General features: G+C 43.4%; 2 long non-coding RNA genes across 2 annotated transcripts; one reads left to right on the top strand and one right to left on the bottom strand.

Annotated features, from left to right (window-relative positions):
• Nucleotides 1-5,211: 5,211 nt before the first annotated feature.
• On the top strand, nt 5,212-10,019 carry LOC128851389 (uncharacterized). Its single transcript, XR_008448749.1, has 3 exons — nt 5,212-5,302; nt 8,509-8,585; nt 9,744-10,019. It is a non-coding gene; the product is annotated as an uncharacterized LOC128851389 (long non-coding RNA).
• A 3,799-nt stretch (nt 10,020-13,818) lies between these two features.
• On the bottom strand, nt 13,819-23,879 carry LOC128851247 (uncharacterized). The gene is made up of 2 exons (XR_008448531.1): nt 23,581-23,879; nt 13,819-14,420 (listed from the first exon to the last, which is right to left on the bottom strand). It is a non-coding gene; the product is annotated as an uncharacterized LOC128851247 (long non-coding RNA).
• Nucleotides 23,880-23,929: the final 50 nt, after the last annotated feature.

The raw sequence follows: 23,929 nt of genomic DNA, 5'->3' as shown, positions 1-23,929 counted from the left end.
AGAAGCCCTAGTGGACCACAGGTTCTCGCTCCATGCTCAGCTCAGATGTACACTAGGGCTGTGCTGAAGCAAGGCTCCTTTGCAGTCCCAGGTGGTGGGGGAAGAAAAAGGGCAGAGTATCCTGAGACTAACATGGCTAAATGACCTCGTAACCCAATTTACATCCAGGTCATCCCCACCACTTGGGAAAGTAGTGGGGAATCACTGCTATCCTCAAATAGTGAACTCCTGCCTGAAACCCTCCCTCAGCTTTCTATTGCCAGTCATGTTATATTGTCCCACAACTCTCACCTGGAAAATATTTTTAACACATAACTGTGAAATTTTGCCTGGGGGAAAGCTGGCTTTCCTACTTTGTAGGGCAAGAATTTTCAGAGACTCATAATAATGTGGGAGCCCAGGACTATTATAGGAATGGAGCTGCTGGAGGGAATAAAAAGTCTGTGGGTGAGGGGCACTTGGTTGTTTGTGATCTCTTCAGGTCAACTAACCACTATTCCTTCAGGCAAAAACAGAGGTCTCTGTATAAAAAGCTACAGTAAGAGAATGAGAAGTAATCTTACTGGATGGCACCAATAAGGATCAAGAATTTTATCTGGATGATTTGGATGTGTTATTGTAGAAGGGTGGGTTGTCTGATGAGGGCATCCATGGAAAGAGACCATGCTCTTAATTTGAGTGCAAAGCCCAGGCAACAGCTTTGTAGCTTCTAAAGACCATGTATCAGAACTGTCAGTTTCTCTTCTGAATGATTTTTACCTGATGTTGAGTGTTTAACAACAGATGAAATAACTAGTGCCAATTCTGAGGCTGTCAGAGACATCTGTTTTCACATGATGTGTCAGGACTGTTTTGTAGGATGAGAAAGACAGAACGAAAAATGTGCTAAAAGTGATCTGATCACAACACCATTGTTTTTAATTCCTCTGCAATGTGGGGCAAAATTGGAAGCCTGATGCGAGTAAGGAATGCCTGAAGCCCTTGGGACAATTTATCCAGCCTGTCCCATGGCCCTGGTAGCTTTTACTCCTGGGAACTTCTTGGCACCCCTGTTGAACACTTCCAGTGTTGCAGTCTGCCCACAGTTGCCATTTCTTTCAGGGAATGTCTTTTCTCATTTTGTGAAGCCATGCACCCATCTAGGACAAGAGAAGGGCCCCTTTCCCTCAGAGACATAGTGACTGGGAAGAAATTGTTCCTTCCCAAAAGGATCAGCCTTTCCCATGCTGGTTCCCTAACCATCTCAGATGTCTGCACCATTTTTCCCCTGCGACAGGCAATGGACATGTGTGCACACATCCAGCAGGTCTGGAGCATCTCAGTGTTCTTGGAAGCATGAGACAGACTGTGCCTGGCTATGTGGGTCAGGCAATTTGATGAGGAAGGGTAAGTAGCACTCAGTGTTCTGCTCGTAGTGCAGGAACATCCAGGGGGTCTTCTGAATGGAGACAAGTTCACAAGTTCTAACAGTACAATAGATATATATCATCACAGTGTAGCTACTCCATTAGCAAACAGTATATTTCTGTTTGATTTTCATGTATTTCTTCCCACTCAAGTCTGACACAAATTAAAAACATTGCCCCTAGCTTAGCCCAAAGGTGACCTCTGGGCAATATGCTCTCAGAACTACCCAAGCTGCACACACCCTAAACATAGACATACATTTTTCTTGAGTTAATAACTCTTTTGTGTGGGTTTGAAAGGACTTACAGGCATTTGGGAGGGAATCAAACAGGAACCAAGACAGTATACATCAGATCTTAACAACTCCATACCGTGCTTCACTCTCTACACTCAGACAATGGCCCTATGAGCAAAAGCCTTTCTTCCCCTGGCTCAGAGAGATCCACCATCCCATAGATCATCCTAGAAAATCACATGAATTTGGCCTGACTACAAACTCTGGATCCAATCACTGTCTCATTTGGTCTAATGGTAGTTTCTCATTGTTTCTCATAGTTTCTCATCAAGTGCCAAGACAGTACAAGAAGTCTCCATCCCAGAATGCACTTAGGAGTGATCTTTAAATAATCTTAGCATTTAAACATTTCAGTATTGAATATTTAAATATCAATGTTGTATTATTTCACAACTTACTGAAGATGGGTTCCTCAGTGATGTAAGGAGCTCCTCATTGGTACTTGAATACCATTAAGGGTCTTTGTTCTCACTTGTCTTAACCATAATAATAGCAGCAAATTGATTTTCAAATCAGGAAAGTCTGCAGAAATTAGTCACTTTTGTGTGTGTGTATATTGCACATATTAAATATGCAGAAAATTTAGAGTCATCAAAGCACAATTTCCAAACAGACTTGCATCATTAAAAGACCATTTAGCTTCATAGTTCAAGGTTAAGTTTGTTTCCAGAAGATGAGGTAATTTAGTAAAATAATAAAGCTCCCATTAAACAAACCCTGTAATAGAACTGAGCCTTAGCGGCTGCAAAGGAAGGAAACAGTAACTTCTGTCAAAGCACAGGGATGAGATTAGCATTAATAAAGCATTCCTCACAAAGCAGAATGATGGTATATAGGGGAAGGCATATCCAAATAGCTCTCATTTCCACAATGTTTCCTCTCAGATATGGGCTTTTTAATTAGCCATCGGAAATAAAACTGAAAGTGTACTTTCTCCTTCTCGGTTTCTCCCTGACTATTAATCTCCATGCTGAAAACAGTGCCACCAGTTCATCTTATTGTTATTAGCTAGTTGAGACGTAAAAGAGCTACATTCATATTCCTTATCGCAGCCCAGAGGTATTTCCTTTGTGTTACAAGGAGTATTTTGATTAGTTTTGGCTGTGTCTGCAGGGAAGATACAGTTTATATTTTCCACAGCTACAATAATTTCTAGAAATAAACGTTCATTCCAGCACTCACTGGTACTTATTGGTGGGTGCTTCATAGCTGAAGGAGTTTCATTGCTGAGCCACGGCCATTCCTTTTTTAAGTCTTCTTAGTTTTGTGACTAAGTTTGAGGAAAAACATTGACAGTGAATTGTTCCTGGAGCTGGTTGTTGATTTTCAATGAATCATTTATTTGAGGAATGTAACTTTTATTCCCTGCGACCACACTGTCCATTGGCAGACGTAGATCATCCCTCATTTACAGAGCCACAGAAGTATTCTTTTGGCAGGGATCTCAGGGAGCTACTAAGCCCTTTTCTTCCGATGTCTTGCCTTGTCCTAAGATGTTTAACCTGCTCTTAAAACCACTGAGGGCAGAGATTCTCCACTCCTCTCTGGCAGACCTTCGACATCACCAGTACCTTTGTTAAACAGGCAGCTCATCACTTCTGTCTGCCAACAGAGGAAAAAATACTCCTTTTCTCTTTGCAGCAGCCTAATTTCTATATTTGAAGCCTGTTACCTGAAAATGCACTTACTTACTTTTTCTTTGATCAGACTGGGAAGCTCCAAAATACTCGATTTTATTCTAGAAGCAGATGGGATCTAAGCCCATTTTTGGAGTGGCTGCCACTGCCAGATGCTCTCATTCCTGCTTGTGCTCCATGTTCCCTAAGAGCCAGGGTGCTATAGGGGCACTACACACAGTATTGGGCCGGGCAGAAGCCACCCCAGTTCCTGCACACAGTATGTGCACGGGGAGATGAGCAGTTGTGGCACTTTTGCTTTCCAGTAGGAAAAGGTCACTGACAAATTTGGTCACGGCAATTCAGGATGAGGTAGCCCTGTGCTTCCCTGTGACTTTTTACTACACATAGGTGAAAGGGGAGAGTACAGTTCTCCTTCCCTTCCACAGAAAAAGGATGTGGCAGCTGGGCTGACAGCCCCCAGGTAAGAGCCATGACAGCACTCAAAGCCAGGAAGAAGACGGTTTGTAACCACCGTTGCTAAAGCCCTGCCACAGAGAGAGAAAAAAATATATAGTACTTCACAGATGTACAGGTTTTGCTTGAGGGAACTGATGGGAAATGTACCCCGCTTTAGCGTATAACAGGCATAATGCACTCATACTTACACTTTCCTTCTTGAGGCTGCTAATTTTGCATTACTAAATCAGCTGAGGAAACCAGATTTAAAAAAATCAAATACTGGCGTGGTTCCCAGTGGCTCAAGGAAAAGTAGGGCTGTGCTCTGCTTTGGTTTATCTTTTGTTTTACTCACAAACCTGAAGCTAGCAGAAATTTTAGGAGTGCTAATTGGGGATCAGCACAAATCCCTAAAGAAGGTTTTGACAATTTGTATGCTTTTGCAGGTGGAAAATGGAAAAAAAAACCAAAACCAAACAACAGCAAACAGGCCCTGATTTATGAATTCCTATCACCTCAGACTTTTCCTACTTTGGCAGCATATGAATATAGCTCCAGATGAAGGATCAGGGTACACTTCACAGTGAATTTATTTTCTGGAGCTGTTAATAAGCTCTCCAAGTGCTTTTACCCCCTGCAGTTGCTACTACCCAAACCCATGCAGGTCAGGATTTTGCCTACTGGAGTGTCATGGGCCTATAAGCTTATTAAGCAGCCCCCACAACAGCCTTTCTCTCCTAGCTGAGCCATTGCCACATCTGGCAAGCAATGACAGCTGGCTGGGAGTGTCAGAGATGCACGTGCCACGCCTTAGGGCTGTGGAGACAACTATCAGCACCCAGGACTGACATGGCACATGGGGAACTCTGATACTGGGTGCCCAAGCCACCGACTGTTTCTCTTTGTCACCCTATATCCCCAGTCTCCATACACAAGAACAATGCTCATGATGTAGAGGTACTTAAATAAAATTAGCCAACCCCATATTTATAGCATATCTGGAGCAAATTCCTTCCACTCTTACAGCATATGCCTCAGAAGAGTTATTGTCTACTGCAGAAATCTTCCTGTGCCCTACAATCCAGGGACAAATAAAAAAGATACCTAAAAAATGTGGCAACAGTGCACAGTCAGCAGTGCTTGCAATCAAAACAAAGACTTCAGCTAAAAAAAAGAGCTTCCTGCTTTGGAAAAAATCCTGATCACCAGCTTCCCAAAATGCCACGGCAAAACATTATTATCTTGGCTCTTCCTACCTCTAGCATGTGTCATTGAAATAGGCCTGAATGAAGTTGCTATTTGTAGTGTGTAGCTCATGCAAAACTTGCATCAACAAAGCCAATTGATTTGTCTTCTTTGGGATATTACGCAATTAGCTCTTCTGTAGTAGTTCTCCTTGTCAATGCTGAGATCTCATGACTCACTGTCATGAGGGAGGCTTCTCCTTCCTTGCCAGTAGTAATCGACTCACTACCTAGTCTCTGCTTTCTCCAGCAGATGATTGTATTCAAATGAAAGCAGCAAGGTAAGGTTCTTTTTTCTTTTAAGAAACTCTGCAGGAAGATGGTAAAGGTAGATAAACTTCCTTATGCTGTTGATTAACGTTGAATCGTTTCTCAAACAACTCTTTGGGAACTGTTATTATGGCTTGATTTGGAGATGCTATAGCCAATGCTACGTTTCTAACAGATGCTGAAGTAGTGCCAGATAGTAGTGTCACCCAGACAAAGCGTTGCCTGTTGCATCATTTATATGTTTAACCCTTACTGGATGTTACTCCAAGTTCAAGTCATTCTGCTGTGAAATCTGATTGAGGAATCTCTTTCACAGGTGCATAGTTCCCTCCATCCCTCTCATTCAGCGTAAAGCAGGTGCTTTAAACTCTGCAAAAGTAAGAAGTGCATTGCTGAATGAGGGCTAGTATGAACAAGCCCCCACGAAAACAATGAAAATGAATTATTACACTGACTCCATTATGAGATTCTCCTTCCAATAACATGCTACTAAAACTCAGGAGCCCACTTCAATTTGTATTGAAGGCATTTAGATTTAAAGGAATTTAACATGCTGGGGATGGTAAAAAAAAAAAAGCAAGAGAAAGACTGCCTTATACACCTTTTTTTTTCAGGAGGTTTCTATAAGTCCTTGCTTCTGGCAGCTGTTGGAATGGGATATGAGGTGAGAGAGGTCTTTGATGGCACAGTCCAGCATTTCTCTTCTTACCAAAGATTTCTCAGGTCTCTCCCATTCCTCATCCTTTACTGTCTTTCTCTTTTTACCTTCTTTCCTTCTAGATCCAGGGGAGGTTCTTGCCTTCTTGTGAGGCACTGAGGCTGTGTAATACTTCCCGCACTTCACCTGAAACACTTTGTGTTGGGTTGTAAGCCATCTAGTAAAGGGTGATTGCTTCAGTTGGGCATTTAAGCTGAAACACAGCTTCTAGAGGAGATGTGCTGCTTTGGTTTATGCTGCATTATATAACAGCTCATGACATCTCTCCATCATGGCTGTTTCCTGGCAGATGGGCAGCCTCAGTGAGCCAAAGGCAATGGTAGCTCAGCTGTGAAGCTACAAGAGCAGTCTTCGTCTCTCTGTCAAGGTTTTCTGACTTTGCCAGCTACCGGATCTTATCCTGCTGCCTACCTATGAAAGAAACAGTCCAGGAGTTGTTATTGACCCAATCCATCAGTCCATGAACCACCTTTACAAGATGCACATGATGCAAACCCACCTCAGCCCCTGATGGAACAGAGCCCAGCAAAGCTCTGCTGGGTGCAGATGAAACATTCCCTGGCTCTCAGTGAGACAAAAGGATAATAACAGCAGCACCCGGGGAACATTCCCCCTTCCACCTACCACCTTCATTCTCACAAAAACACAAACAAACCAACCCAATTTGCATTTTCATAGCTAGGAGTCAGTGATTGCTAGATTAATGAGCACTGCTATTTATATCTAAAAAATCACAATCCTGAACAACTGCTTAGAGGCATCAGTATGGAAGGTAAGATTCTGGGCTATGATTTGCAGGGATTCAGGCAGCACTTTTTGTCAGAAGGAAGAAAATGCACTCATCCAAACTGCAAAAATGTTTTACCATATTTTGGACAAACTGAAGGAAGCTCGAAGAAGAGAGATATGTGAGCAGAGTATGCAGACTTGGCTTTCTTACAAGAGTAGACTGGCCTTAACACTGTTCAGAGCAATTACTTTTCTAAGCAGCTTCCTTCAACTATCTAACATGCCACAAGCCCTGCTTGGGACTTCGGCAGTACACTGTACTACCCAGTCCCATAGGATACCCAGACTCATTCCTCCCAAGCCAGAAAGCATGAAGAGTCCTTGCAAGCCAGCTCTTCCACTGATGCCTTTAGTTAAGTTTCTGCAAAGTGAATCTCTTAGCTCAGTGCAGAGCTTATGAGGCCACGCAAATCTCTCTGACCCCTTAATGAAGTTTTTAAAAGGGCTTCATAAATCTTCATCACTAAGAATTGCTGAAATCCCTGCAGGGTTTCTCTAGCGGCTTTAACTACTAGACAAAGTAGACAGACTCAGGTATATTTATTGCATTTATCTTCATAATTTCATGGGGTTTCCTTCTTTCTACTCTTTTATATAAACTCCAGCCTGGAAAGGGAGCACAGGAGTGGGAGCTCTGAGTCAGTACTACCTGTCTGCCAGTTTTTAACCATCCACTATTACCATGTCAGACCAGTCCTCTTCTCGGGAATGTTTTCTGTGCAGACAGCAACTGCATGGTCATCCTTTAGCCTTCCCTATCTAAACAATCATAGTGTTCCTCATTTAGGAAAGAATCTGATTTTTGCCCATCCTCTAAAAGCATGCTTCAGGTTACATCCTGGCAGCTCCAAAAGGCATTAGTTACCTGCCTATCTTTCTAAATTATTTTCTTGGAATTTTGGCTGACTTTGTTAAGGACCTTTTATGAGTAACATGAGTCTTCTCTGAAATAACTACCAGCTTGATGTATATGTGTGTGTTACTAGGAAAATACATTATTTTTTTAAAAAAATTATTTGCATACCATATATTGTGGTCCCCAGAGCGAGTGTGTAGGTTCTGTATAATCTGTATCAGTTGTTTGATGCTTCCCATGTGGAAAGTGAGGACAGAAAAGGCATGAATGAAGTTCACAGACAAACAGAAGGATATTCCATTGCAGGGAAAGTCACTAAAATCAGTGAGAACCTATCCTCCCTTTGTGATGAGAAAAAGTTTAGAAATGGCAGATAAACATGAAACAGCTGAATACGGAAATTTATATCTCACCACAGTTTGAAGAAACAGTTCCAGGACTAAAGTTGCAGAGAATGAAGGGCTAAATCTCCATATTGCTCTTGAAATGTTGCAGGTTCTCATGGTCCAGTCTGGTCCAGCCAAGCTAAGGCCACTTCATGCCATTACAAAATCACACTTCTGTGAACCAAACTGTTTCACTTTTCATTACGTGTTTTGTTTATGCCACTGAAATACAGTAGAGTGTCACAGAAGTGCTCCTTTAGAGCTTTTTTGATGTTATTTTATTTTAAATATTTTGCATCATAAGAAGGGCTGCTACTCTCAGGGAGGACTCGTGCAGTGTGCATGAAGCAGAAAGAAACAATATGCTTGTGCAGGCAAACTAAACCTTCTTACTGAAAAGTTTGGTACTGACATCTTAAATGTGCCAGAAGTACAGGTCGCGAGTAAAAAAATCTTCTGAGTCTGTAGTCTAGGTCAAGACTGGAAGGAAAAATAATGGCTGATGAACACGGTGAAGGCTCAAAACTCAGACTGTGATACATAAGGTGAGTTACCTGAGGCACTAAACCCAACTGAGTTACTATTTCTTCCATTGGATTCAGTCGGTTCTGGGTGATGTCATGCTGTGAAGCTGTCACATGTGAACAAGTCAGATGATTGCTTTTAACCTGGAGAACTGTAGGATGCATTATACAATGTACTATGTTGTCTGCTCTAGAATCCATTGGTTAATAATGTGCTAAGGACACACTTTTACCATAATGAGGATAAGATTAGATACTATCTGACTTCCTGTATGCTAAAGGCTATGCAAGTTCACCCAAGTGCTCACAGGGTTGTATCCAAAAAATCAAATTAAGTTATAGCTTTTGAGTCCTTAAGAGACAAAAATCACTGACAGACAACAGAATAAATCAAAGGGCCACCGTAGCCTGAGGTCCATGAAGTGGCAGGAAATTGGGGAGATAGGAAAGGAGATTTCAGCAAGTGACTCATGGCCTGTATTTAAAGAAAAGATGGAAGAACCCCAAGTCCTGGACAAAATGACCCAGCAGAAGTTCCTACTCAGTCCTGAATCACATATAAAACTTGGTAGTTATCATTTAAAAGAAGCATGAAAAGCAACAGAGCTTAGATGTGTAAGTGGCTGTTGCCCTGTGGCCAAGGCACTGCCCCTGAATACTTCCCTGCTCCTACCTGTCCATCTAAGCCTTCCTCTGACTGGAAGTTAGCCAACTAAATAAAGGGCTTTAAGGATATAGGGCTCATGATTTGTCTGAGGCTTTTCCTACACTGTGTTTCTCCAAGATGTAACTCACGGGACTGCAAATGTCTAATGTAAATTAACCTGGTTGGGGTAGGAAAGCAACACTAGTCTGGTACTTCTAGATTAGGAATTTGCAGCAGAGAAGCTACATGTCTATGCAAACAGTCAGGGAAGTCAAGTTTAAGTTCATACAATGAACTATCACACCGTAGTCCAATGATACACCGCCTTTGGCAGCTAAGCTGCTGCAACCAGCTCCTGTCCCAGATGCTTGTTCCCACCTCTGGCCTGCAGTTTGTCACCTCCTCAGCTGTGCCAAAACAACTGCGTGTAGAACACTGCTTAAATCAGAGCACTGAAGTGATGGAAGTTAAAAATAAACCGTTGATGGGAGGAGGAGAGGGAAAACTATTTTTAATTGTAATTGTTTCAATAGCCTTTCTTCTAGTGTGGTCCCACAAGGAATTTCATTAACATAGCTGAGAGAAGGCAGTGGATTGCTGTGCTGGCACTGGACTGACTCCTCCAGGCAGAAGAGTCCCTCCTGGCAGACAGAGAGGATTCCTTAAGCCAAGATTGCACCAAAGCTGATGGGGTGTAGAACTGCATTTTCTGACATGGAGAATTATGCCTTTCTCACCTGGGTCAAACTCAGACCCAAGCTCTCCATTTGCTATTCTGCCTCCTAGATAATCATAGTATTAATTTTAAAAAGTATTGCACGCAAGCCAGCATTATGATTAATAAAAACAAATAAAGAGACACTGAGGTTTTTTTCCTGTTTTATAACCTCCTTATAATCATTCTGAATACTAGCTTCCTCCAGAGTGTGGTATAGTATGGCTAGCTGTCACCCATTAAAATCTGTTCAAATACAGACTCACAGCCAACTGAGAATAAAAAAACATCAGAAGAGATGCAAAAAAAAAAAGGGTTTTATTTATATTCATAACATGATCAACAAAGAAAACGTGTATGTTCCTTAAATGGCATAAAAAGTTCAAGGAAAAACATCTGAAAAGAGTTCAAAAGGTTGCAGTGCAGCTACAGTTTGGCAATACGGAGAATAATTCAGCAACTTGCTTTTGTTTTGGTCTTGGTTACTGCTGTGCTTTGATGAGCTTTACTGTGAGCGAGTGAGTTCTGTGTGCAAAGTCTTGGTCATGTCTTGCAGTTCAGACTTCACAATGATTTCCTTCCAAATGCTTCTGATGGATGACTCCATGGAGGCACTGTACCAGTGAAGCATGTAAAATACAGCTTTCAAATTGCTGTCAGGTTTTGTAACAAGTAATCAATTTATTTGTCTGCATTATTAATATTATTAGCTGTTTTCTGTGATATTGACTGAATCCCAAAGCACTTTTCAGTATAATGGGGCAGTCATCTCATGTTTAATTTCCAGCACACAGAAAAATTAATTAGTATCTTGAGACCCAAATCAAAGCATTCTCCTTTGGGACTCCTGATCTGTGTGTTGGATCAAACCAATTCCTGGATATTTGGGTATACAGGCAGGATTTAAATTTAAATTACTACACTCTCAGTATGTTTAGTATGTCCTTCAATTCTCTTCCAATAAATAGAGCCAAGGGCATAGTGAGTCAGTTTCGTAATTAGATGATACAATCGTCTCATGAACTCTGTACAAATTACCTCTTCTCTGTATTGTTTTTCCAGTGTATTGTTTTTCTTGAATAATATGGCACATATCCAGTTTATATTGCAGTCAATAAATTACCCCATTTATAGTTTGATGGCCCACAAATGAATAACCGACAACAACAAAATGATTAAGTCATTACACTTTTAATAGTGTCAGTATTCTTCATTTAGGCCATTAAATTTATTTTTAATTTTTAATTTAATTATATATATATAGTTATTTAATTATATTTAATTTCCTTAAAAGCATCTTTTTGTTTGTTTTTTTGTTTGGGTTTTTTTTACCACAGATGAACCACTTTGATCAGACTTTAAGAAATATGTGATTCTAAGCTGGACATTAGAGTGTAATGATGTAAAGGAAATTGCATTTTATTGCATTTTAATTAAATAGGTCAACTTGTGCAGGCCTTTCTCCAGCAAAACTCCCTCTGGAGTTTGGTCCTTCATCATTAGATTTTGCTTGCTTCTTGGTATTTACACAGCAGGTTTCTGCTTTCCAAATAGAGGGCTGATAAAATAATTTAATCTATTAAACAGTATATTTTTTGACATTCAGACCGACAGATACTGGGAAGAACTGTAATGCTGGATACGATAAGGGAATATGCGTTGCCCATTCCTTGCAGTAAAGTGTAATTCTAGGTGTGGTGGATTCTGCTTCTATGCAGTGCTGGACAATGAGCCACCCCCAGCCCCCGAAGCCCCATGGGGTGGCTAGCCATAGCTTCATGCCTGTTTTGAGGGTACGGACCAAGTGAGGTACTTCTTCCTTGTGCGGGGGAAGAGCACATCTGGGGACCCTGGTTCTTCCTGGGCCCTGCTGCCATCCTGGCATGTGGGTATCACAGTGCGCACTCTGTCCTCCAGGTGGCAAGGATGTAGGCAGGTCCTTCTTCCCTTACGTTGCACCTAGGCAAGGCCACCTCCCTTGTTACCACAGCTCAGGGCTTCTGTGCCAGCTCGCTGACTCCAAACTTGTATTTTTTTCTGTTTACTTAAGGACAGTAATGGAGCCCTGAACGAGACTGCCCCCATCACCCTCCCCTTCTCATGCACTTAGCATTTCTCTCCAATTCCACCCTCAGTCATAACAAAATGGCCAATATATTCTGCCTTCATCATAAGAGCACTGGTTGTATCCAAAATACCCAGATGATGTGAAGAATTCAGCTGAAATACTCGCATTCTAACATTCAGCCAAGCTTTTCCAAGACCAGCCCTGTTCTTTTGGCCTAAGAATGTGAAGCTGTTAAATTCAGGGGAGGGGGCTACTTTTACAGCTCAGTTTTAATTGTTTGCTTTCTGCTTCTCTCCGCAGATTCATTCTATTCAGCTCTACGTTTCACAAGTCCAAATGCTATGCTATGGTTTGTGTATTTCTGCACAGAATCTTTTATCATTCTAGTAGCTACAGCCAACACCCATTAGCTTCTCCTCTCTACAGCTATTAGAGGAAACAGTCATGGAAGATGTGTCACCTTCTGGACCTCAGAGGCACACGTAGTTCCAAGCAGGCACAAGCAAAATATGTTTTTTACATTTCTTTCAAGCAGAAATGAAGTTAATTTGGTTGGAAAACCCCTGATAAAGGAAATGTCATTCAACATTCCTATTGAAGCTATCAAAAGTAAAACCAAACAGATTTGAATACTTAGGACAGGTCACAGACACATTTTGCGAGATGAGTAGTAACTATTTGTGTAGCTAACAAGAACTAGAATGGAAGTATAGCTTAAATTCTGGTTTTAGGCAAAAATATGCCCCCTCCAATTCCATGAGTGAAATATCTTGGACGATATTACTGTTATCCTATAACTTTCCCAGTAGAAAAAGTTTAAAGCCTTAAGCCCAAAGCACAGACAACAATTTAAGCCAGTTCAGGGGCTGTCGCTTTCTTTGTATCTTGAGGACCGGGCAGCAACCAAGAGGTTTTGCTGCAGTTTCTGGTGGCTGAGCAGCGAGGGGGTGCTGAGATCTTGGCTTCTGGTTCAGGTGTGGTAGACCTTTCCTACCACCCTAGGTGTGACTCCATTACAAAACTGAAAGAGGAAAATCCAAACCACTTTATCTGCCCTCTCAAAATGAATCTTGCTGTCAATTTGTGTCCAAGTTAGACCTTTTTCTTTGAGGGATTGAATAGTTAAAATACTGGGTGAAAATCTTTATTTTGGATAAAGGATGTTTGACTGATATGAGCATTTTTGGAGGAAGAGATCTTGGCTTGGTATAGAAGCTGAAACACTTTGATTTATAAAATGTTACCTAAAGCTGTGGTCACTACAGGTGGGTTGGTGGTCTCTGGGGAGTGCTACTGCATGAGGTGTCTTGTTAGGAGCATTTGGGGGAAAGCTGAGAATAGCTAGAGAAAAGCCCTCTGACTAGCCTGAGCACTGCTGAGTTTTCATCTCCCAGCATACCCAGGGTTCTGATAATCCACCCCCGTTGGATTTAGCTGTGATGCCATGAGATGCTACTACTGTAACTGCTCTTGTCTGCCTTTCTGCTGAGGTCACTGGCCCCTAGAAGTAAGGGCAATGAAGGATTATGAGACTGTGCTGGCCCTGGAACTGATAGTGTCCAGGTGATGGCATCTGCATCACAAAGACACGCGGCTAAACCTGACAGAGCCTGACATAAAACATGAACAGTATCAACACTACCTTTACTGTTATTCACTTAATTACAGGAGCTATGGTAGTTGCGCAGTTAGTGCTAATTTGGTTTGTTTGGGACTAACAGTGTTGTGACCCAAATTGGGCTGCCCAGGGCTGGCCAGGGACCCCGGGCCACCTAGAGTTCATGGATTCCCTTGGGGCAAATTAAGGTGAAATGACACAAGGCTATTGACTTTAAATAAAAGAAATTTATTTATACAGGCAAGGTCTTAGGAATAAGATAGGCATTGGCATATTAAATCTATGATTGTAGCACAGAAAAGAGTAAGAAAGCGGAACAGAAAGGGAGAGAGAGAAAAGAATAAGATATCATCACCCCAGGTTCCAGCATTGCGTAGGATCTCAAGGTGCTGGGCACAGAATTGACTCCTTGGGGTGGCGTGTTTTAAGCTTGTGAGTTACGCACACACACACACACACGGATTCAGGGATTTGCCTTTATATGGAATTATAGGAGAGGGATATACCTTTTCATAGAATGTTGCAACTAACATGTACTGAATGGTCTTCGTTTGCATATGGGTGGGTTTCACCTGTTCTATGCATTGGGCTAATAATGAGGCAAAGGCCTTTTCATGATCGACGTCTCAGAGTGGGAGGGCTACAAAACAAGACTACTCTGGCTCTTCAGTGCTCTCTCCCTCAGACATATCTTGCTTATCACGATTTAACCATGTCTGTCCCATCCACTACTATGCAGCAGCAACGTTTGAGATGTTCACATTAACTCTTGTAGCCTTGCATACTGCCTGCACGTGATTTTCTTCTTCCTGCAGTCCAAGAGCAAAAAACAATTGGTTTAAAGCATACCATTTCCATCACAGAATTGACCCATTACACCACCCCATGACTTAAACAGTTATTTTTGTGCTTGGTGACTCCTCTGGTTCTTCTTCTAGAGTGGTGATTCTTACATAAAAAATAGTGGGAGAAGAGTAAAGGAAGGAGATATAGAAGATATTAAATGTGTTATCACACAACAACCAACTGTTATATTGGTCGTTAAAAATATCACAAATCAGAGCAAGTACAGCCTTTACCAATATACACAAATATTGGTATTGGGGTTTATGTCAGAATGGATTTAAAAATGGCAAACATTTTACTCAGCGTCAAGACAGATGCCTTGGGCTTTAATGGTGTTACTTCCACAAAAAAAGAAATTCCTTGTAGTTCCTGTACAACACATGCATTAACATCAACAGTTTACCATTCATCTTGGTTCTTCTGGACCCATACTCTGTGCTCTAAGGGATATATATCTGTTAATGATTCAAGCCTAGTGCAATCATTGGATGTATGGTGCGTACTGAAGCATGATATATGGCTAAAACAAAACCTGTGGCCTTATGGTTGATGGGGTCACAGGTAAAATTAACTAAATACCACTAGGATTAGAACTCCCTTTCAATTTTGATTGCATTATCCCAAATTACCTTTCAAATTTCAGTGGATAAGACACCCTCTTTGTCTTCTCTTATAATTACTGCTTCTGTTGATTGTATCTATATTTGAGCTTGGATACAGCTAAGAGCAAAAGAAATATTATTTTGGGCCATTCCAAGTGCATCCACAATCAATTGGTGGTCTCTTGCATTAATTCTTTCCCACTGAGGCAATATATTGGACACGAGCCATTGATTAGTTCTCAATGCGAATAGAGAAGACCTCAATGGTTGTTCCAATTTACTTAAATCACTTGTAGATGTGCTCAATTTATTTGCCACTAATCTGGCATCTATACCACTTAGGACTCCCAATCTTGTCCCTGTGATACCAGTCGCATCTCTTCTGGTTCATTTTGGAATGGTGAGAGCTACACCAACCATCAAGGACAGGAAGTTTCAGAACGGTAAGCAGATTGGTTTGATAGTAGAGTTATTAATTTGCATCAATAGTTCGACACATTTGAGACACCATGTTGGCTTGAACAACATCTGTTGTTGACCTATGTTTCTGACTACCTATGGTCTAACTTCAGAAATTTGGGGGTTGCTTGGGATCTTTATTTCAGATTCTCTCCAGAAATTTTTGTCTTTATCATGTTACTCTAAATGGGTCATTTGGGTAGGATTTGACAGCATTCATTTTAAATTTGAACGTTAGTCCTATGGTTCGATGGTGCCAATGGCATAGCACATAAACAGGTTTAACTAAAGTGAAATTGTGCCAACAATTACATCTTTCAGTGGCACAAAGTCTGGTAGCTTCTCCTCTTGTGTTTGTTATCCTATCAGATACTATAACTTTAGAGGCCTTGTCGTATGAAGACCCATTGATTACTCTGCATCCTACTTGGATTTATTTTCCATCTTTTCCCAACTAAAAGAGAACCCATTCCTGTTTGTCCCAGCCCCATTCACGTTCTGAATATATTTAAGTTGCGTGTATAACCACAGTGGCTAAATTTAGATTTGCATCACTAGAATGCATTCTCATACTTCCTGGATATTTGATATGACCTTGGGACCATGGCCATTTCATATCTAAATTCTGAACAGGGTGGACTAAAATTATACATATATAACATGCTAATACACACTTCATGCACACTTCGTCCACAGCATTTTTCTGTAGTAAAATAAGCCTAAAATATCAAACCAATGATACAAACAATCCACTCCAAAATTAAAGTCATAAGTTCTACAGCAATTTTCTAATAAACCTTAAAAAGACAAGGTAAAAAAGAAAGGAAACAAATTTCCATTTTAAAAAAGTCTACTGGTTACAGATTCCATTACAAGACCAAGTATTTGTATCATTATATGTCTTCTAAGGGCCTTCTTCTGTCAGTAAGAACAACTCTTACTGGAATTTCTGAAAACTGAACAGAAGGACAAATGCTCCGTTCGGCACGAACTGGCAGTTAGCGATTTAAAAGGAAGACACAATCTACTGGGTGTCGATTTTGTGGTCCTTCTCATGGGCATCAGTGGCTATTTAGGCATACATGTTCAATATTTTTTTTAAAACTAGGGGAATCTCTCCCATTGTTGGCAATTCTACCAACACTGATCATCCTAGTTGATGTGGTGGTTTTGTGTTTGCTCTCGTTTCTTCCCTTCCAGGCAGTAGAGAGGGAAGCTAGAGCCAAAAAGTATTTATTGCCTAAAGATTATTCATCCGGGTTACTGCACCAGGCAGCTGAATGGTCCAGTTGAGTGACTGTGGGTTTAAAATTCACTTTAATATCTTGCTACTTCTCTCTACTATCCCATTTGCTTGAAGATAATATTGTGTGTAGAATATCCATTTTATTCCTTCCTCCTTAGCCCATTCCTGCAATATAAGCTTTACAACAAATAGACCCTTTGCCCAACTGGAATAGCTCTTTTCTGCATCCTTAAAGCATCAGGAATAAAAAGCTATGAGCTGTGTTAGACCCCTCAGGTCCACATTGCCACGTATGAATGGACAGTCCAAGAACTGCAAATACGCGTTCAATTTGCCGAGGATTAGTAAAGTGCATAGGCCCTGAGGCTTGGTACACTCTGTCCTCAAAAATTAACAACATGGGGCCTTCCTCATGGACATCTGTCCAGTTTCAAGAGACTTACTTTTGTGTTAAATCGTACAATGGTCAGTCTATTATAGAAAAATCTGGGATGTGCTTTGTCCAAATTGCCAACGACCCTAAGCATGTTCGAGTACCTTCTTATTATCTGGGATGCTAACCTGCTCCAAAATCGTGAAGGGGATGTGGGGGGAAAATACACCCTGTCCTTCCTTTCCACCAGATGCCCAGAAATGCAACCTCTTGCAAGGGAGACTGTACCTTTTCTAGTAGGCTCTAAAGTCCCAGACCCTCTAAATGAGTGATTATTTCTGACTATGTCTGTCCTACAACTGAAGTGTCTGGGCCATCAATTAAAATGTCATCAATATATTGGTACAATTTAACTCCCTCTGGGACAGGAACATTTTCCAATTCCTATGCTGGTATGCGGTAGGTTGGGGAGTGGCGATATCCCTGGGCAAGACACATGAAGGTCAATTGTGTACCTTCCCAGATAAAGGCAAAATGATGTCTACCTGCCTCTTGCAGGGGAACTGTGAAAAGCATGTCCTTTACATTAATGTTCACTAAAACTATGTGAGCCTCTTCCTGAATGGTTGCAATTAGCTTGGCTGTGTTGATGATGAATTCTTGTTGCTAACCTCAGAACTGATCCATTAGCAAGTTTTATTGCTTCAGCGAGTATTTCCATGGAGGTCTGTGGAACTGGTTCTTTATGGTTTGGTCATAGTGAGTGAGTACAAATCCCAACAGAATGAGTAGCCTTAGACCATCTTAGGATTTGGATAAATCAGCAGAAACAAAAAAGAAGGGCTTCTTTGTAAGCACTGATTCACATGCACTCACTATCAGAAAAAACAAACTACAGCAATACCACAATGAAAATGCACTGCTGCAAGGCTCAAGCAAAGCAAATAATATATATAAATCTAAAATAAGATTTTTTTTTTCCTTTTTATTATTTCACAGATGAGGATTACACATGTGGCATGATCCAGATACCAGTCTGGTGATGGATGTTAGCAGTAAATCCATGAAGTTATGTTGTAATAGAGTTGCTTGGTATTTTATTATGAGTTTATTGAAAACAACTTTTTTTCCCCCCTTGAAAATAGCAGTCACTGTACAGCCTGCCATCATGTTGCTCTACTCTGAGGATTTGTTACTTCAGAAAAAGGGTGCTAACTCTATCCACATTATGAACAACAAAACCACACTCCACCCAGTAACACCGGGATTAGTCTCCACTTTGCCACTGCTGCGTAATATCTTTAAATATTAAAGCAGGTGTTATGTCTACCAAGGATGATAAATTAATAAACTACTTATGTAGAATGTACGCATTTTAAAAAATGTAAGAAATCATTACAGCGTAAAAAAAATCTTTTTGTGCATCAGACTGCACTTGTTGTTCACATCAATCTAATTGGAATTAAAACAGAGTATTTTGGCTTCGTAAAATTCAGTCATTTGTAACCTTTTAAAATAAATCACTAACAGCAGTGGAACAATACACAATAGCCACATAGTTATAAGCATATTTTGGGACAATCTGCGTCCTAACGGCTCTTCATACTATTTGAAAACACTGGTGTCCTTTAATAGCGAATTATAAATTGAACGTGAGCAGCAATAACGGCTGCACATAGCCAATCTTTTCCCAAAGTAATCAAAAAGTGCGAATTATTGACACAACCTCTTTGGTCCAGAAGGCTTAAGCGAAATGGATAAACATTGCCAGTGATTACATGAGCGAAATGGAAATTGCAGTATTCGCACTGCGAACGTATATATTTATACTTTTAACTGCAATTAGAGGGCTGTGACCGAAAAGCCATTAACACCGGTGCGGGGGTGGGCGACGAACGACCAACAAAAAAGGTAAGAAAAGCAAAAAGGGAAGGAAGACGTCTCCTCCTCGGAGGTGAAATAGCAGCATCCCTTATCTACGGGACGGGACCCGCCTGGCTCCCCCCGAGACTGAGTAAATCAAATGGAGGGCAAAGCCAGCGCCTGCAGGGGAGGGGGGGAGGGCAGGCGAAGCAAAAGAGGGGTTCGCACACTTTGCCTGTCGGTGAGGCCCCGCGTGCCTCGTCGGAAACCTCCCCGGGTCTCTATCCTACCTCCCACGGTGTGCCTGCGCATACCTTTCGAGGCAGGAGCCATCCACCTACTTTTCACAGCAGAGAGGAATAAGGCTATTAATAGGTTATCTAATTACTCTGAGCTGTTAACTCACAAGTCTCTAATTCTGTTATGTGGTTGTTTTGATTTGTTTTTCCAGTCCGGTAAGACTTGCATTTACAGAACTGGTCAGACTCGCTCTGGAAGATATTGTTTTAACGTTTTAAAATCAATTTTAATTCCAAGCAGGAATAAAGTCCCCAGATTTTCACAATTCTCACGATAGCAGCAACTGGAAAATCACCAGTTTGGATCAAGGGAAGAGTTTTGCTTGGCTAAGATTGAGAATTTCGTTGTTTTGGTTTGGCTTGGTTTTTATTTGGCACTTGGTCTCAGACGTTTCGGTAAGGCAGGTAAATTGCAAGGCAAACGGTTTGGAAACGGTGGGCGAGGGGTTGCGAAGATGCGAACAAGAGCGAAGCGCCTCTGCCGGGGCTCAGCGTGAATACGCGTGAAACGGAGCCGCTGCCGCAAAATGCCTCCAGGAGAACGGGTTCATTTTGTCCGGTGGAAAACATTTCGTTGGAAGGTTTGGACCGGTTCTGATGGTTTAATTTATTACCTGGGCAGAGAAATAAGAAGGCAGCTGTGCACGGGGGATTTGTCCGGCAAATTTCGATGCAAAAACCGGTATTTTGTTAGCGGTGTGGTGTGGACAACTGGCCTAGAGAATACTTGGTGATGGGGGATTTTGTCTGCCTATTGAGGGTTTTTTTTTTAAACTGAAGAATTTAGTCTCTGCAACCTCTTGCTGTGGGAATATAAGTGGAGGCAGGATGGCTAACGGCAGATCGGATTTGGCATTGCCTACCATCCGCGGTAAAGAGAGGGGGAAGCATGAGGAGAAGCTTTGCTCTGAAGCCGTGGGGAGGAGAAGCTTCGCTCCGCTGTGCCTCAAATCCTTCTGTTTCCAGCTCTCCCCCACAACCAGCTCTCGCAACAAGAAGTCAGAGAAATGTTTCCCAACAGAAGGGAAAACTGAAAGCCTTCCTTGGCGCCCGGGCAGGAGTGGGCAGGGACCCCGGGGTGCTCCGCCAGCGGTGACCCCCATCGCTTCGTATCAAGGGCGTAAAAGCACTCTTTGATAAAACCGTCAGAATTAGGCCATTTTCATCACGGGCCCTAAAAAAACTGTGAAAAGGCAGAGCAACGATCAAACCTAATAGTATCTTCTCTTTTTCAAAAGCCACTGTGCGTGGGTAGGAAAGAGACCAAGTCCGTGTGAGCCTATTCGACAGAAGTAGCTAAGTCGTAACTGTGTTTTTTAGGGTGCTGCGCTGCTCCCCACTGTCACTCCGAGAGCCGGGGGGCATCGCTCAAGCCCTGCCCGCCCCACCGGGGCTCTCCGTGCGGTGGCCGCGCCGGGAGTCCGGTTACGCGGCAACGGGAGCCTTTCCTGAGGAGTTTTGTTGGGTTTAATCCTTTTTTTTTTTAAGGAAAAAAAAAAAAAAAAAGTTCAAATCATTAACCAGGCGGACCTCGGAGACTGGAGGGAGGGCAAATAAAAAGACGCTGCAGATCATTAAAGAAAAACAAAATAGAACAACGCAACTCCCACCACTCTCGGCCGTCTATTGCATAAAGCTCTGCTGCTTGTTGGAGCATCAGAGATTGAAAGACGCTGTGGAAATCACGCAAAAGCACGGCGGCGGCAGGTCACCGGTGACGGGGAGGCCGCTTCACAACAGCAGGGAACAGCCTCCCACCTCCAGGCACGGCTTCAGCTCGGAGGACAGCCGAGCATGAGCGGGGAAGGCTCCCCGGAGCAGGGGCAGGGTGTCCCGCCCGGTGCAGGAGGAGGACGGAGAGGGAGTGGAGGCAGACGAGGGGGGCCAGAGCTTGCTGTCTTGCGACCAGCAAGAAAGGTTGGAGCTGAAGCTGAACACCCACCGGTCTTTTTTCTAGGAGTTCTGGGGAAAGATGCGCACACAAAAAAATTCCCTGATCATCCTTGTGATTTTGGGGCTCCCCCCTCCATGGGATACATCTGATCTTTCATAAAGGGCTCCCCCAGCACACACCCACCCCTGCTCCAGTGTGACTTCGCTCCTATGGGAGCCAAGTTTCATGAACCGCTGCCCCAGGCTATCCCGCCCGGCCCGAGGGGAAGGTGATGGGCGGTGGCCAGGGCCCCTCTTTCCCCCGGCCGCGGCTAAAATCCCCCTTTCCCTGCCGGTGGGGATCGCCCCGACGGCTTCAGCGCGGCGGGCAGGGCTGGGCAGGCGCGGAGCCTCCCGCGGGGCTGGGCGATGCCCCGATCGATAACTCTGCTTCAATGTCACAGCCGCTGGGGAATGGAAACACTCCGTATCGTGGGGTGGCCTTGATAAAAGTGTATTTTAAGTAGCGCGGATAAGCGAACGGGAGAAGGGAGGGGGAGAGCTGCCGGCACGTCGTCTGTAATAACCGCTGCCCTTATCAGCCTGGCCTAAACTCCCCAGCAGTCTCTAAAGTACATTAAGTTACATAAACACGGCTTGGAAAAGAATACACTCCATCCTGCGATAGCCACCAAAGTGACCCCTGGTACCACAGAGCCCGCTTGGCCCCCACGGCCGCTGAGCTCCGGGGGCACCGGACTGGCCCGACGGGTAACGCCCGAGGCTCCCGGGGCTGCCGGAGCCGGGATTGGGGCGGAGGGAATGAAACCAGACTGGAGCCTTCCTCTCCTCTCTAACGCATCCCTGGTAAGAGGTCACATTCGCAGCAACGCAGGAGTGAAGGAAGGCGCAACCACACTGCGCCTGCACACGGCTTTGCCCCAACCCTGTATCAGGGGGTTGAAGTGCCCATGAGGGAATTTGCTATGAAACGTTCATTTGGTATGAAACCTTCTGTTGGTTTTTTTTGTTTTGTTTTGGGTTTTTTTGTTGGTTTTTTTGGGTTTTTTTTCTATTTGCCTCCATCCCTCTGTGGCCATAGCGAGCAGGAGCAATGGTTACCTCGCCGGCACCATCTCTCTCGCACCCAGCATCCTCCCGCCTGGCTTTTCTCTGCAAACACTGCCCCTGCGCTCTCCCCACAGATGCCAGCCCCCTGCTCCGGGACCCTCCTGGAGCCCTGAGTGCAAGTTACGTCAGAAGAGTGGGATTTGGGACGAGAGTGACGTCATGAAGAGTTAGGAACCCAAGGCTATATGATTTGAGCAATTCGGGAGCAAAGCTGAAATGAAAACGAGTAGAGAGGAAAGAGGTGATTGGGAATCGTTTCCCAAGCCGGTCCTAGTTCAGGCCGGGTTTTCTTATCGGGTCTATCGGAGGAAATAAAACGAAACTTGTAGCCCGGCTATAACGTAAACAGGCTAATCAGCGGAGAAAAAAAACCGAGGCGCCTGAAGGGTAAAACACAAGTCACTTTGGAGCCAGGGAAAGAGGCGCCTGCCTGGCCAGCGCGGCCGGTCTTCCTCCCAGCCATCCTCACCCTCGGTGCGGGCAGAGGCTCTGCCTCGCACCGTGGGAGCACATGGGCATCTACACCCCCTGCCCAGCGAGCAAAGCCCGTCGCTTAAAAAAAAAAGAAAAACAACCGCGGCATTTCTCACATTATATCCATCTTACACGCATTTGAAATTCCCTCGTGTTTATCTCAAGAAGAGGCATCCGAAAGACTTCAACGAAATGCGGGGTTTAAAGCCCTTAAATGCGAGGTTTAGAGACTCGGTGCTTTTCAACACAGAAATTTGAGGTGGCAGCACCCAAGCTGGGAAGAAGTGATGTGGGCATCGACCCCCCGTGGCTTCCCCTGTTCTTGTGGAGCTTTTGCGGGTAAAAAACGCAGGGGAAGGTTGTAGGTTGCAAGTTCGGATGGGAAGGTATGCCAAGCATTTAGAGACAACGAATCGCTGCCCTCGCTCGCCAAAGCTTAATCGCTATTTAACGTTACATCCACTAAAATACAGCTAAAACTAAAAGGACAAAAAAAATTAAATCACGTTAACCTGGGAGAGTGATCAGAAGACCAAGATTATTTAGAGAGAACCGATAAGAAAGACGTGTAGTTTAATCGACAAACGGTTTCTCGGGAAAGGGGGTTCTTTTCCGAACAAACCCCTACAGCCCTACACCTCAAAAAAAATTAACGAGCACAGTAAAGCTTCTAGGTCGCAATCCGTTCAGCCGCTCCGGCAGAGCGAATTGGTACTGCCAGAGTTTTACCGTACCCCCGGCACTGCAAACTCTTCACCTCCCGTTCACCTTGCCTGGAAAGACAGAAAGAAAAGCCGTGCCTACCCCAGGAGCGACAGCACCGCGCATCAGTAGGTTTGGGCTCGATTTCTGTCGGGAAGGCTCATGCCTGCCGGCTGCCGAGAGCCGGGCTCTGCTCTAGTCCAGCCCTTTGCCGCAGATGACTCTCTCTGTACAAACTGATGATGACAGATATCCAGCTGATAACCTCTGGTGAACGAAGTTATTTTAATTTCCAGTCACTTTCCTGCTAAGTACCATATCAGTTTGTACACAACTGAGATAAGAGGACTGGGGGGTGGGGTGGGGGGGAAGGCGATAAAAAGAGAGAAGAATAAGAAAGAAACAAGAAGAAAAAAATGCCTACCGCCTGCTGCTGGGGTGGACACAACCC

The sequence above is a fragment of the Cuculus canorus genome, chromosome 2, assembly GCF_017976375.1.
Source record: "Cuculus canorus isolate bCucCan1 chromosome 2, bCucCan1.pri, whole genome shotgun sequence".
Lineage (NCBI taxonomy): Eukaryota > Metazoa > Chordata > Aves > Cuculiformes > Cuculidae > Cuculus > Cuculus canorus.
Note: the sequence above shows the minus strand (reverse complement) of the source record. Positions and strands in the feature narration are given on the sequence as shown.